Genomic DNA, 15,696 nt, shown 5'->3' on the forward strand with positions numbered 1-15,696 from the left:
TACCAAAACTAGAATCGGGAAAATCAATCGTCGAAGCTGAAGCAGTGGTCTCCGAAATATATAGTTGGGGCATTGCGGGTCTTGTACGTGCAATGTGTTTCGACACAATCAGTGTCAACACTGGCTGGCAGAACGGAGTCTGTGTTTTGATCGAAGCTTCTCTCAAGAAACAACTCTTGAATTTAGCCTGTCGACATCACATGTCGGAGATTGTCCTTAAAAAAGTTTTCTCTCTGGTAGATGCTGTTTCTAAGTCCCCAGTCATCGACTTATTCGCTCGGTTCCGCGACTTCTAGCCAAAAAAAGATCAAGCAAACTTCAGCACATCTCTGGACGATCCTGCTGTTTCTGATCAGTTACAACCTGTCCGCGCAAAAATCCTGAAGTTAGCGGCCGACAAGCTGGATCTCAATCATCCTCGGGACGATTACGCCGAATTATTAGAACTCAATATCATATTTCTCGGAGTGCCGAAAAGAGGTGTCAAATTCCGTTACCCTGGTGCACTTCATCGAGCCAGATGGATGGCACGAGCGATATACGGTAGTCCCTTAAAATATGGCTGTTCAGGAAGCAATTCCAACTGGACCTTTGTACCACTGGCCGAAGACAGACGCAGCCCAAAATGTCCAGTCAATTGCTACGCATGTGCTTATTTATTGTGTTTACATGGGCCACTGGTACAGCTGTGATTCAGCCATACAGGCACCTCTCAACGACCTGAATTTTATGAAGAACTTAACAACGTATGCTGATGGAGAAGTATCTCAATTAGCCTTCAAGGCTTACTCCAGACACCTGTGGTACTTGTCGGAAGGTCTCATTGCCTTTGCACTGTTTAACAGCAGAGTCACTGATATTGATAAGAGGGAAATGGTTCCCAGAATTGCAGTATGGCAAACAGTCATGGATCCGAAGATCCGCCAAACCGGGCCGTGGTACCTACCGATAATGCTGAGAGAAAACTGTCTGATTTCTGCACTACTGCAACTGAACGATTATTTACAATACTTGGTCTAGACAAAAGCTTCTTAACCCTTGATGCTAAATACTGGGCTGAAAATGAGGCATACCGAAGTGCCAAGGAAACAGTTTCTGCCCTGAGGGTGACAAACGATTTGGCAGAACGAGGAGTGGCGCTTATGACAGAGTTCAATTCGACATTGACCAGAGATGAGTAGCAGAAACAGTACGTTCTGCAGGTGGTGGAGCATCATCGAAGAAAATTTTCCGTAGTTTAATGCGATGTTCTGAAGTGTTTGATATCTTTTGTTGGTTCATTGATTGGAACAGTAACTTACTTCTGCGGAATCGCTCTTGATTTAAAGTATGGGGCCGTTCAAATATCATATGTTGGTATTTGTGGCGATTCTGGACCGCTACACGGCTGACTGACACAATGTATTGCCCCCCCCCAATAAGCTTTCTAAATACGCCACTGCTTCTGATCATCTCGGCTATGGGTGAAACACGGCGTAAAGGTTGTTAGAGGAATAGTTGCTTTGTTGCTATATTTGCTTTGTTATCCTATAAACGTGCCTGAAATGCGTGCATATTAAAAGTACTGAATAAAGCTGGTTATTTGGTTGCGTGTTGTAAAGTTGCTTGTTTTATTGATTTTGCAAATTTTTCAACCTCCTTGCGCAAGTTGTAAATGTTGAAATAACTTCTTGAAATTTGAAAGACATTGTTTTCTTACCAATTGTAACAACCTGGTGCCCTGTACAAATCAAACTTACGATATGAGAAAATTAAAAACACCCTAATGCACAATCGTGCACTGCTTTTTTTCAATTCACGTGCGTATGCGACTCTGCGATAGTTTGACTGGTGCGCGTAACAACATTGAGCAGATGCCCCCTGCTAAAGGAGTTGGCGCTGAAACACCTCAGCATATCTGCCACATCAGCATCTTCCGAGCGATTCTTTTCGACTGCGGGTTGACGGAAACTAAGCTGCGCTCCCGTTCAGCGTTGCCAGATGGGGAGATAGAATATCAAATTGAAAAATTCTGGTGAAATTTAGAGGTCTTTATTGCCAAGCTTTTTGACCTTGGAACCAGATAACTTTTTGGTGAAATCTGGTGAAATTTTCCTTCTCAATTTTTTCAAGAAAGTTTTTTTAATTTTTTTAAACTTTTTAGCAAATAATTTCTGCTCGTATAGAAAACGTTTTGCAAGAGGTTTGCATATGGATGATGGCAGTGTCTCATGTCTTAAAAACTATTTGTATTTAAGCGAAATTGCTTTATTTAGGGTCAGGGGCGTAGCCAGACCGCAGAGCAAGGGGGGGGAGGGCAATTTTTTTAGGGGGGGCCGAAAATTTTTTTGGACAAAATCATTATAATTGTTGCTGTTGCTCGAGAATGTTGAGATTTTGCCAGGGGGGGCAAAATTTTTCCAGGGGGGCAATGCCCCCCTGGCTTCCGCCTGGCTACGGGCCTGTTTAGGGTGTTTTAAATATCTGGTGAAATTTTAGTTACTTTTTGTTGCCAAGCGGCTTCCATCATCTGGCAACACTGCTCCCATTTTGCTGGAAGTCATTTAGAATGCCTTAATGTGTTGCATTGCAACAAAAATTTACTTTGAATGTGTAGCTTTTGTGTCTGAAATTTTTTACTTTTTGTGTTGCTGGAGCCTGGAAGTTAATAGGATTTGGTATTCTGGATTCGATTCTGGATTCGGTTTAGTATTCCAGAATAATTCTGGAATAGTGAATTATTCTGAATTGCCCATCCCTAGTCAGAAGTATTGTATATACATGCTTATTAAATCACAATCAGATTAGGCTAAATAGTGTTTCATTCATAAGTTCATAACTTAAAAAAACGTACTCACTCACCCTACCTGAAAATCCATGAGGAAAATAAATGTATCTGTATGCCTAATTGTCAATGTGTTATATTGTGACATGCTGTATAGTGTATACTATACTGCCATTTTTTAACCCGTTTTGGGGCAAAGACACCCTCCTGACTTTGTTGCATTGTTCAAAATTAAATTTGGGTAGGATGGGAAGGCAAAAGCAGACATGGGCCAAAGTCACCCCAACCACGGGGTGACTTTGGCCCAAGTTTTGTTAAAAAAACAAACACGTCAAATTGACATAATTTAAAAATGATTTTTGGGTTGTGAAAACAACAGAGCTCTGTCTACAAAATAATAGTATAAAATCAACCCTAAGTCATTAGGTAATCAGAATATCACAGAAAACATAAAAAATAATAGTAAAATTGGGCCAAAGCCACCCCGGTTTACGGTACGCCACTGCTTGGTTGACAGTCCGAAATAATATATTTATAAAGAAAAATCTTAATTTTTTTGTAATATTACGATTCAATACAAGAGCCACAAAATTTATGTTGAAGAGCCGCAGTTTGCCCACCGTTGATTTAAATCATTTGATTTAAATCAGCCAACCCTGTGGACTAGACGTCTAATCCTAATAAAATGGGTTGACCAGTAGTGTTAAAATAGGCTAAGCTACTGATGCATGAAGGGTCTGCTACTATTCGGTGAGTCCGATTCGGTGAGTCCGATTCGGTGAGAGCCCTATTCGGTGATTTTTTTGAATTTTTTTTTGAAAATTATCGGGTACCGTAGCCTAATTAAAACCCCTAACCCTAACAACCCTAACCTAAAACCCCCAAACCCTCAAAAAAAACCAAACCCTCCAAAAAACCCCAAAAACCCAAACCCCCCAAAAAAACCTAAACCCCCAAAAAACCCCATCCCCCAACCCCCAAAAAACCCCATTCCTAACCCCCAAAAAACCCCATCCCCAACCCCCAAAAAACCCCATCCCCAAAAAACCCAACCCCCAAAAAACCCCATCCCCAACCCCCAAAAAACCCCATCCATCAACACCCAACCCCCAAAAAACCCCATCCCCCAAAAACCCCCATCCCCCAACCCCCAAAAATCCCCATCCCCCATAAAACCCCACCCCCCAACCCCAAAAAACCCCCATCCCCCAAAAAAACCCATCCCTAACCCCAAAATAACCCCATCCCCCAACCCCAAAAAAAACCCATCCCCAACCCCCAAAAAACCCCATCCCCCAACACCCAAAAAACCCCATCCCCCAAACCCCAAAAAAAACCATCCCCAACCCCCAAAAAACCCCATCCCTAAAATAACCCCATCCCCCAACCCCAAAAAACCCCATCCCCTAACCCCCATCCCCTAACCCGGCAATGATAATTAGGCTACGGTACCCAATAATTTAAAAAAAAATCACCGAATAGGGCTCTCACCGAATAGAGCTCTCACCGAATAGAGCTCTCACCGAAAAAGGCTCTCACCGAAAAAGGCTCTCACCGAATCGGACTCACCGAATCGGACTCACCAAATCGGGCCATTCCGTTTTATTACATAAGTTAAATCTTGCAATAACTGTATTTACAAAACAGAACCATACCGTACATGTTCGATAAGATACCGGTAGTTCATACAAATCTGCACAAGTTATTGCATCAATTTTGGATTTAATAAGCAGTGGATTGGGTACTATATTTATAATTATATGTCATACAAATTGTGTTAAATTGGATTTGATATGCGAATGGATTTACTTAGCGAGTTCTACTGTATCACATTTGAACGAGTTTTAGAATTGTCATATATGTGATGACAGAGTTAGCATATAAATACTGATAGTGGAGTACAAAAACAAGAAAATGATATGGAGCACAGCTCCAGTGGAACTTAATTTAGATTGGCAGTGGCTATTTCACCGGCGCCGGTCTTTGAATCTGAAACACTATTTGACCGTCATTACGTCATTATACAGCCACTTTTTTCTTTTTTCAAGCAAAAGACGAGAAGCGCGTTATATATAAGTTCTAAATCCGACTATTTTATTCAACTCGTTACATGGAGAATGCGATACGTCGCCGCCTCCTATTCTAGAGGAACTGAGTTCGATATTACCCGGAAGCGTTCTTTTTTTTTTAGCAAAATTTTGACCCGAAGTGCATTTTTGTAGTCAATTTTTAATTTGAGTTGCATTACATTTACATACCATTACCATTTTTTTAAAAGAAGCATTGTATATACCTAACTTGTTGAGCAAAAATGTAATGCTTCGTTAGGCAAACACCGTCACATCAATCAATCAACCATTTTATTTTTCGTCATTAACGCGTCAGGGACGAAAAAGATACTAACTACAAAAATCGATATAGACCTCCCAGCACGTTAATGAACAGGAAAAGGTGGCAAAACCTTGAAAGGTTTAAAACGTGCCTGAATGAAAAATTATTTAGTAGGTATAGTTAGCACGGCCACAAACGGAAAATTACCAAGAGAAATTCTCAAATTCCAGCAAATTAAAAAAACTCTAACTTTATTACTCTGTAGACAACTCAAATTAAAAATTGACTACAAAAATGCACTTCGGGTCAAAATTTAGTTAAAAAAATAAATAAATAAAAAAAAGAACGCTTCCGGGTAGTATCGAACTCAGTCCCTCTAGAATAGGAGGCGGCGACGTATCGCACTCGCCACGTAACGAGTTGAATAAAATAGTCGGATTTAGAACTTATATACGCACCTCTCCTCTTTTGCTTTGAAAGAGAAAAAGAAAAAAAGTGACTGCATAATGACGGTCAAATAGTGTTTCAGATTCAAAGACCGGCGCCGGTCAAATAGCCACTGCCATTTAGATTGGTCTATCTCAAAAACAAGTGCTTAATTCCAGCTGAACATGACACAAACATGTTGGCTACTGCAGTCTTCGAAATTAGCCTCGGCAATTGCTGAGGTGATTGCCGAGGCAGATGCATGAATGGCACATAAGCCTCGGCAATAAAAATGCCGAGGCCACACGAGCGCTAGTAAGGACCACAAGATTACAAAAATAACCCTAACTTTCTCAGACCACACCAGACTAGGAGGTTGATTCAATCTTACTATTGCTTAATGTTTTTATTTGGGTTACTTTCTACTTCGCCAGCGCTTACAGAAATATCACCCTATTTGCATTGATTCAACGCTAGTAGACGTCAAATTATTGTAAGCATTTACTCCTTATCGCGCTTCGCCTTCCGTTATCTCGTCCAGTTGTATCAGAAACGATCGCGCCGCTTTCACAACAAACCACACAACATCAACAGACGTCGAATATATGTAAGTAATAGGTTAACGCGTTAACCTTTAGAGTGAGCTTTGTTAATTGCGGTTTGTGATAGATGTCTGGTTGCGTAACAACAACAGGTGCAATTTTATGCGCTGACAATGCTCATGTGAACGGATGCAACCTAGTTCGTACCCTGAACAGTTCGGACCCTCAGTTCGTACCCTGAAAAGATCGAGAGAAAAAATTAAAAAAGCGGAAGTCGCTGATCGCAGTTTCCGCAAACATTTTAAAATTTTTCCCCTGAAAAGATCGAGAGAAAGATAGCACAAAGCCGAAGTCGCTGATCGCAGTTTCCGCTAACCCTAACCATAGACTAATCTATGCTCTAACCCTAACCCTCACTGATCGCAGTTTCCGCAAACATTTTTCCGTAGTTTCCGCTAACCTTTACCCTAACTCTAACCATAGAGTAATCTATGCTCTAACCGTAACCCTCGCTGATCGCAGTTTTCTCAAACATTTTTCCGCAGTTTCCGCTAACCTTTACCCTAACCCTAACTATAGAACAATCTATGCTCTAACCCTAACCCTCTCTGATCGCAGTTTCAGCAAACAATTTTCTGCAGTTTCCGCTGACCTTTACCCTAACCCTAACTTAAGTTATAGAGCAATCTATGCTCTAACCCTAACCCTCGCTGATCGCAGTTTCCGCAAACATTTTTCCGCAGTTTTTGCTAACCGCAGTTTCGGCTTACCCTAACTCTAACCATCGAGTAATCTATGCTCTCTAACCCTAACTGATCGCAGTTTCCGCAAATATTTTGCCGCAGTTTCCGCTAACCGTGGTTTCCGCTAACCCTAACCCTCGAGTTCGGCTTTGTGCCATTAAACTGCAATCAGCGACTTCGACTTTTTTAATTTTTTCCCTCGATCTTTTCAGGGTACGAACTGAGGGTCCGAACTGTTCAGGGTACGAACTAGGTTGCACCCATGTGAACTATAAAAAAAGTTTGCAACCTTATAAATACTGGCTTAATTGTTACGCAATAAGTTATTCTTTCATCGAATGCTTGCTATTTACCAGTGTCATTGCCAATATAAATCATGGTAAAGGAAGAGAAGATACAGTTGGGTCATTCTATTATAATACAGTCAAAATTTTGAAATTTTGTAACCCATCCTCTCAGAATTTCTTCATTTTTTAATATGTTAGAGCTACTGGGAAAAGATGAAGATTGGCATTCACGCTGTCAAAATCCATCAAGCGGTTTTCAAGATATCGACAGTTACATTTTTGCCACTAGAGGCACTGTTTTCGCATCACAAAAACAAAAATGGCTTATAATTCTTATTTTATAAGATACAGAAATAATGAAAATATGTATTCTTATAGTTTTTGGGGCAAGGAATTCAAATATGTTATTACATTTGTGAAAAAAGCAAAGGAAAGCACTTTATTTTATTGAACAAAAGTTTTGGGGTGCTTCATTTCAATGCCCCATATCTCAAATCTGCAAAAAGATTTTTTTCCCCAACCAATGCTAAACTGCAAGAAAAGCTACCTGCTTCATGTGCAGAAGTATGATAAATACGTTTTGTTTCAAACTTCTGCAATTGACAAAAATGTTTCATTGCTACATTCACAATGTTTTCAATCAATAGACTTGGAGTGTAATACATGATCACATTTTATTCTATTTGAATAAGGCACTAATGATGCTCTACCAGGCCTCGAAATATCCGGCGGTCATGGCGGACATGACCTCCGGAATGACCTCGAATGTCCGCCGAAGCCGGCTCATTGGTCGGTCATAAATGACCGCCGCAAAATTCTTGACAAAAATAGAGCTAATGCAGCAAAAATATATTTTAAATTTGAATTGTTACAATTGTTTGTTTAACGCGAACAAATACGGAACTGAAGCAATAATAGTAGGGATGTGCCGATTACAGAATTTTTGCCGATGCCGATTCTTAAATATTTGCCGATTCCGATTCTTTGGTTAAATGATTAAAGCTGCTTTTAGTTGGCGCTCTACAAGTGGTTGCGATTTTGATACAAGTTGCTGCCTTTGAAATGTCTAAAAGCGTTCACTTTGTCGCCTGCTCTAGACAGCGTGATTTTTTACGGTAGTTCTTCGCTTCTTGCGCGCTACAAAGTGGTGATAGACACGCGTTTTATTTGTTGCGGAAATCAGTGAAAAGAGAAAAATCGCCATTGCTCACAGAGTGCAAAATCAACGTAGCTTAATGCAGTGTGCAAAATATTATCTTGTGCGGTTTGCAGTATTTTTCTCGCAGAATTCAAGAAGGTGCCTGAAACAAGAAGATAAAAAGACTAGAGTGTAAAAGAAAATGAACGCAGCGGTATTGAATATACAAAAACCTTTAAAAAAGTAACACACCAGCCTTGCATTCAAAGTGCATCAATAGGCGAAAAAAGAAAAACATCTTGTGAAGAAATTAGTATTGTTTTCGAACGCAGAGTTGCAGCCAATCTTGTTGCTTAGCAAACACGTGAAGATTACCGGGTAGCTGGTTTGATTACGTAAAACTTGCGCAATCACACGATCGTTTGTTGAACGCATTAAGCGTAATAGGCCAATACTTGGAAGTTACTTCTCTCTGCTTAGTAAATTAACATTAAGCAACTTTCAGTGACTACGAATTTTACAACGATTAAACAATAATTACAAAGAACATTTCCGCTTTTTAATATTCAAAATTAAAGGCACGTAAATTAAAATGCAATATCATCAACTTTTCTCCAGTTGCTGGAGTAAGTCTGTTCCGTTGAGGCGTAAAAATATTGCCACCTGTGCTAAAAATTCGTTCGCTTTCGATCGACGATGGTGGTGACGAAAGCAATTTATTTGCAATTTTGCTCAGCTCAGGAAACATAGTATTATTTGCTTTCCACCAAATCATTTCTCTTCTTGCTGCGCTAAAAATGTCTGCATTAAGGTATATTCTACAGAACAAAGAAAACTCCCTAATTTTGACGAATGCCGACTAGAGCCGGGACGCGAAATTTTTTTTCCCACGAGATTTCTGTCTCATTGATTTTAGTCACTCTAAAAGTAAGATTTTCCGAAAGTGTTTTGAGAGATTGGTTGATTCAGATTGCAAAATAACTATTTACCAATGAAATTCTGCAATGATAATAAAATATAAGCTTTCCCTAACCCTAATTTTTTTGAAAAGCTCTTGTGCACCGCAAAAATTAATTTAAAGAAAAAAAAAGTTTGGCTGTAACATAGTCCGTTTCATGGGTTGAACAAACAATCAAGTGATTATTGCGCAAACGAGGTAATCTTTTTTCACGTGTTTGCTAAGTGACAAGATTAATTCACTGCAATTCAGCGTCTGAAAAGATATAACTTGCAACTTCACACGTTGTTTTCCATTGACGCCCTTTGTTTTTTTTTCTAAAAGCGTTTTGAATCTTTCAGACTGTTGTTCTCATTTTCTTTGCAGTTTATACCCACTCGCTTTTTCTCGTAACTTGCTTTTAGCGCCTCGCATACTGCAAGCTAATAACTATTACGTAATAATCCATTTCTCCTTTAACTTCTAACCGTTGTGTAATCATTCAACTTTTATATTTTATCTGGTCTGACTTTCTCTTTGAACGTTTTTCGTCATTTCAAAGAAAGAAAGTATTTTGATTTCGTGCCTACTAAACAAGAGTTTACAAAATGGCGGACAATCGTCATAATTTAGAGTTTTAGACTACCGCTCTCCGAATGCTAGTTGACGCTGATGCGGTTGTTCAAAGAAGCCGTTTTTTGATCGGTATTTCCACGCGCTCGCGCTACTTTTGATTAGGAAACTTTGATAAAGAATCGGAAATTTTTTCCGATGGCGATTCTCCAAAAATTGCCGATACCGATTAATCGGCACATCCTTAAATAATAGTACAGGCAATTGCTTTAAAGATTACATTAAAGTGGCCTGGTTAACGAGCTGATGTCAAAAGTAGCCATTTTTACATCATTTCAATGCCTTGCAATGTTGCCTTGAAATAAAGTTGTCTGAACTTTTCGGCAGGATATATTGTATTATAATTTTAACAATGCGGATTATTGCGTTACAGTGATCGTTTGTTAAAACGATACGTCACAGAGAAGCAAGTCTCAGCCGGGTTCCGCACGTGCTTAGGCGAATGTGGCGACCTTATTTACGCTGATTTCAATTGTGTTTATTGCGTCATTACACGACTGTCATTAACGCACTGATTTATTTGCAAGCAAACTGCTCCAGTACACTTTAGGGTCGGTTAATTAAGCCATCAACCATTGCAGAGTTATTCTGTTGTAGAAAATCTTCTTCTACAAACACGACTACTGTGATGTGATTTTGTGCAAAATCTACATGCAAAAATTATGTCCGGTTGAGATATTAAATGTCCGCTGAAAGGGCCAGTCTGGTAGGACATGCTTGACCGCCGGAAAAAAGTACAAATTTTGAGGCCTGCTCTACAGTAGCAGAGCGAAATGCATATGCCATAAATAGGGCTCTGCTGATTCTCTATGCACTTTTAATAAAAAATACATGATCACACAGCATATGCATTATGATGTCAATCATAGTAAATGCTCTGGAGTGACAAGATATCCACTATCCAGGCTATCTGTTTTATGTGCAAAAGTAAGATAAAAGTAATTTGTTGCAAAATTTTGCAATTGTCATTAAAAAAAACAACAATAATAGACAAACAACATTTTATGGGTATATACCTCGAAATACACTTCTACACAGTACACACTAGTTAGTGATGCTATCTATGATTTGATATGTAGATTGAATGTAGAGCATACACAAAACTGCAATATATCAGGATTAAAAACTGCCAGTAATAAGTCAAGGAGAAACCAAAATAAAGAGTGCAAGATTTTGCAGGGTTGATCGGTTTAAACTGCCCGGTTAAAACCTGGTTTAAACCGGGCAGTTTTGACTACCTATTACTGGTCAAAACTCCTTTAGTGTATGAATCAAGTTGCTTTTCAATTGAATTAAAAATATTACCCTCCATGTTTAGTAATGATGTTCAACTATATTTTGTTTTGATCAACAATAATCTAAATGCTGGATTTAGAACAAAAAATATTCAATTTCTCTGTTTATTTTTGATATTTCAACCAGTTGGTATTTTACTTATTGATATCTCAATTGCGTGGCTATTTTAGTTATCGAGAAAATTCGAATTCTAAAAATAAGTTTCTGATGAACCAAAAAATGCTTGGTGGAACGATGAACCATTTGCACAGCCAACTGAAGTACAAGAATTTATTGCAACATTGTTTTTTTTTATGAAAAATATTTGCCATAAAATTTGTGCTGCAACATTTGCCCTCCCGTTGCGTAGCACATAAGACGTAGCACGACATGTAATTAAGGTAGTAGTCTTAACGCTGTTTGATGTCTTGTTTTTGGCGGTGCTGAAACAAGAGAAAAATCCAAGATAAATATAATCTTTCGTATGAATTTTACAGGCAGCCATCTGTGACTGCCTGACAGGTCGGTATTGGCGGCCATTAATGAAAGTTTAGGCGGCCATGGCCGCAGCTATTTCGAGGCCTGCATAACAAAATGGTCACAACTGCTTTTATATTTCCTAAATAGCCCATAGTCCAGGTAGCCGACCATTCACTACATAAAAATATTATTCTGGGTTTTGACCGGTTTAAACCTAGTTTTCACCGGTTTAAACCACTTAGTGGTCAAAACCAGTTTTGACCACTTACAGATCTACCCTGATTCGATAGTTTAACAAAAATTTCTCGCTAATTAGTACAGTGGCAGCCAACCCTCAAATAAAGAGAGGGCACTCAATGATGATGAATAGAAAATTACAGCTTCCACTAAGATAAAAACGCAAACTCTGCATCAGTAATTTGATAAACACGTCCAGCTCTGCTGATGCTCGGTGCAGCAACTTTTGATATATATAACTTTTGTCTTAGGAACATATAAAATATCATCATGTTTTGGCCATTGAAACGTTTGACGTGGCCCACTGGGATGCATGAACTTGACTAAAAGTTCTTCATCAGCCGCTGTATCATTCAAGATAATACCAATCCACCATGCCTGGTCGTATTTCACTGCAACATACTCCTCAACATTGAAGTTTTCAGTTTGCTGGTGGCTATCAAAAAATTTGAAACAACCTGCAAACAAATGATCCTCTGCTGTGAATTTAAACTTGATGCTTCCAATACATTATGAGGAAAACAAATGATAGTTTCTGGTGCCTGGTATTGTGTGGCCTTGAATGTATCTTTTATTTAAAGCCAGTCGAATATCAATGAGCTTTTCTTTAGATAAAAAATAAAAACTGATTGAATGCATCTAGCCGATGTGCAATAACTGTAAGCATCTTTCGCTGTCAGAATTTGACTTTGGCATGGCTGAGCTAAACTTTTGCGAAAAAGTTTTCGTTTAATTGCCCCACCAAGTCCATCACAAGAAGTCTTGTCATGACTTGTAACGAAGAAATTCCAATTTGCAGAAAATCCAAAGACCTGTTGATGATAGGTCAGACTTGAAAAAGTTTTGAAGTTTTTTGTATTGCCCAATGCCCAGCACACCCATCTGAAAAGTACATACTCGATGGGTTGAATGAATGCATAGTTTTGTTTTAAATAGTGAGCCAATTCTTCTTGCATTGCAAACACAAAACTTGTATTATGATTCAGGTCATCAGAAAAGAAGGCCATGCTCTGTTGAATATAAGATGAAGTAGATACTGTAGAGCATCATTAGTGCCTTAATTCAAATAGAATAAAATGTGATCATGTATTACACTCCAAGTCTATTGATTGAAAACATTGTGAATGTAGCAATGAAACATTTTTGTCAATTGCAGAAGTTTGAAACAAAACGTATTTATCATACTTCTGCACATGAAGCAGGTAGCTTTTCTTGACAGTTTAGCATTGGTTGGGGGAAAAAATCTTTTTGCAGATTTGAGATATGGGGCATTGAAATGAAGCACCCCAAAACTTTTGTTCAATAAAATAAAGTGCTTCCCTTTGCTTTTTTCACAAATGTAATAACATATTTGAATTCCTTGCCCCAAAAACTATAAGAATACATATTTTCATTATTTCTGTATCTTATAAAATAAGAATTATAAGCCATTTTTGTTTTTGTGATGCAAAAACAGCGCCTCTGTGGCAAAAATGTAACTGTCGATATCTTGAAAACCGCTTGATGGATTTTGACAGCGTAAATGCCAATCTTCATCTTTTCCCAGTAGCTCTAACATATTAAAAAATGAAGAAATTCTGAGAGGATGGGTTACACAGTGTGACTGTATTATAATAGAATGACCCAGTTAAAAAGTGGAATTTACCTGCTATACCGTAGGTTATGAAACAGAGGGGACAGATAGAAAAGTTAGTGTAGTATTTTGCAAAATTTGTAAAGAATTTTATGACGGAAACAAATCGGAATTAGAAAAGCTACGGGCCCAGTTAAAAAAGTAGTACAAAATTGGATAAACGGTACTTCGGCAGTAAAGAAAAGTACGGTAACGCTTCCGATCATATGACATCGCGCGTTCATGAACGGGCGGTTTTGCGTCTTCAAGCGTCTTAAGAAATGACGTCGTCGTCATTTCTTATTGGGCATTGTTGTTACGCAATACAACCGGTCGGGAAAATTAAATCGATTTGTGCTGACTCGAACGTTGAATCAACACAAAATTAACATACTCTCCCCCTCGTGAGTTATTTAACATGAATTATCGTCACAGCGTGGGTATCGCGTTGCTCGCTTTATCGCTACTTTTGGTACTATTACATCACAACAAATCAAACAATGCGGTCTTGATAGATTACTCTATTATATTTTTCGCTTCTCATTTTACATGTTGTGGTAGCCTACAATTTTTTCGTACCGTACTAAACGTTCACAGCAATTGCCGAGGCAATTTCAACTTTTGCCGTTTGGCCTCGGCAACGTTTTTGCCGAAGTAAAATTATGCTAATTTCGAAGACTGCTACTGTAAACGCAAGAATTCAGTAGTCAATAAACACATGATTGAAATGAGATGTAAAACTAACCAGTTTTTGCGCCACTTATAAACTACTCCAAGTCACAGCAACTGGCTGGTGTTGTTGTCTAATTTCCTTTAGTAAAACTAAGACTGTGAAATATGAAAATTTTTGTGTTTAAAACTTTGGTCTTGCTACATGATTAGTAAAATATTTATTTGTTACCTCATTTCGATTAACTTAAATCCACTAAGTTAAGAAAAAAAAAGTCCTGACCTGCTGAGCGTCCAACGGCAAGCACACTATTGTACACCAAAGCAGAAGCAGCAGGCAAAAGCAAATACGGTAGGCAATTCCACAATTTAATTTACACACGTGTGTGCGCAAAATAAGCAGTTGCAGAAGAGTTGCCAGGTTGCTGAAAGCGTTTTTAGCCACAAGACATAACAAAATTAGCCAGTCCCTATATCGACCCTAATGAAAATCAAAAGTCACATGAAACAATCAAAACACACTTCAATTAAAACAACTGACACAATTAAAAATTCATACAAACAATGTCAAATTCTTGCTCAGCAAGTTCTCCAAGATTAATGGTTCTGGTTTCTCCCTGTATTTGTTTGTTTAATTGTTGCCACATATCGTTTGTGAACAATTTCAGCATTTTGGCTGTTACTTTAAAATCTTTGCAGCAGTTCTGATTTAAAGTTAACCGGGACTTAATTTTTAATATTGAATCCAGTGTAGAGAGATTTAACTTATTTCTTTGTTTGCTTTTGACATTTAGGACAAAAGAAAACACCCGTTCCACAAATGAATTGCTTATAGGAATTGAAAATGTATTGAGAATGGTTTGAGAAATCATGGCAATCAAATACCGTATTAAAAATTTTTCAATTCACAACAGCAACAAAACTTCATCTAACAAATAAAAAACAGCAATAGAGCCTACTTGTTAACACTAGAGACTTTAGTTAACACTAGATGTGGAAAAGGAACCAATCAGAGAACTAAACTTCAGGCATTCATTCCCAAGCCTAGTGCATCATAAAAGCGTTGAAAACTTCCACAGTTCCACTCACACTCTAACTCCTTGTAAATCAGCCAAAAATCAAGCGGCTAAAACTCAATTTTTTTTCTAGTCAAGCGCATCAGAAATTAGCCACAATGGTTAGTTTTAGCCACATCTGGCAACTCTTTAATACAGAGATAACAAGATTGCCAGATGTCAAATTTAGGAAAAATTGTTGGTTGGTTTTGACTGCTTGAATCTTTATCCTCGGAGTCGGACTGAAAAAGCTTCTTACAGAGCTTAATCCTGGCAGTTTCGCATTTTTGTAGTGGCTTTGAATCACTGACGCAGGCCCGGTCACCGAGATTGACAGAGTGAAGTTTCCGATTGTTAAAGTCTTATTTCCGGGGAATTATTCCATTCATTAGGTAGACATTACTTGTAGAAGCTGATACTATCTATTTCATTCCATAATGATGGAAAGTAAAATAATATGGGATTTAGATCCTCACATTATGCCTATTTATACTTTTTAACATGTAACACAGGGTTACTTGAATGGTCTTTATAATAAATAAATAGCAGCTCAATAATTCCAAGCTA

Source organism: Aplidium turbinatum, chromosome 6 (assembly GCF_918807975.1).
Source record: "Aplidium turbinatum chromosome 6, kaAplTurb1.1, whole genome shotgun sequence".
Taxonomy (NCBI): domain Eukaryota; kingdom Metazoa; phylum Chordata; class Ascidiacea; order Aplousobranchia; family Polyclinidae; genus Aplidium; species Aplidium turbinatum.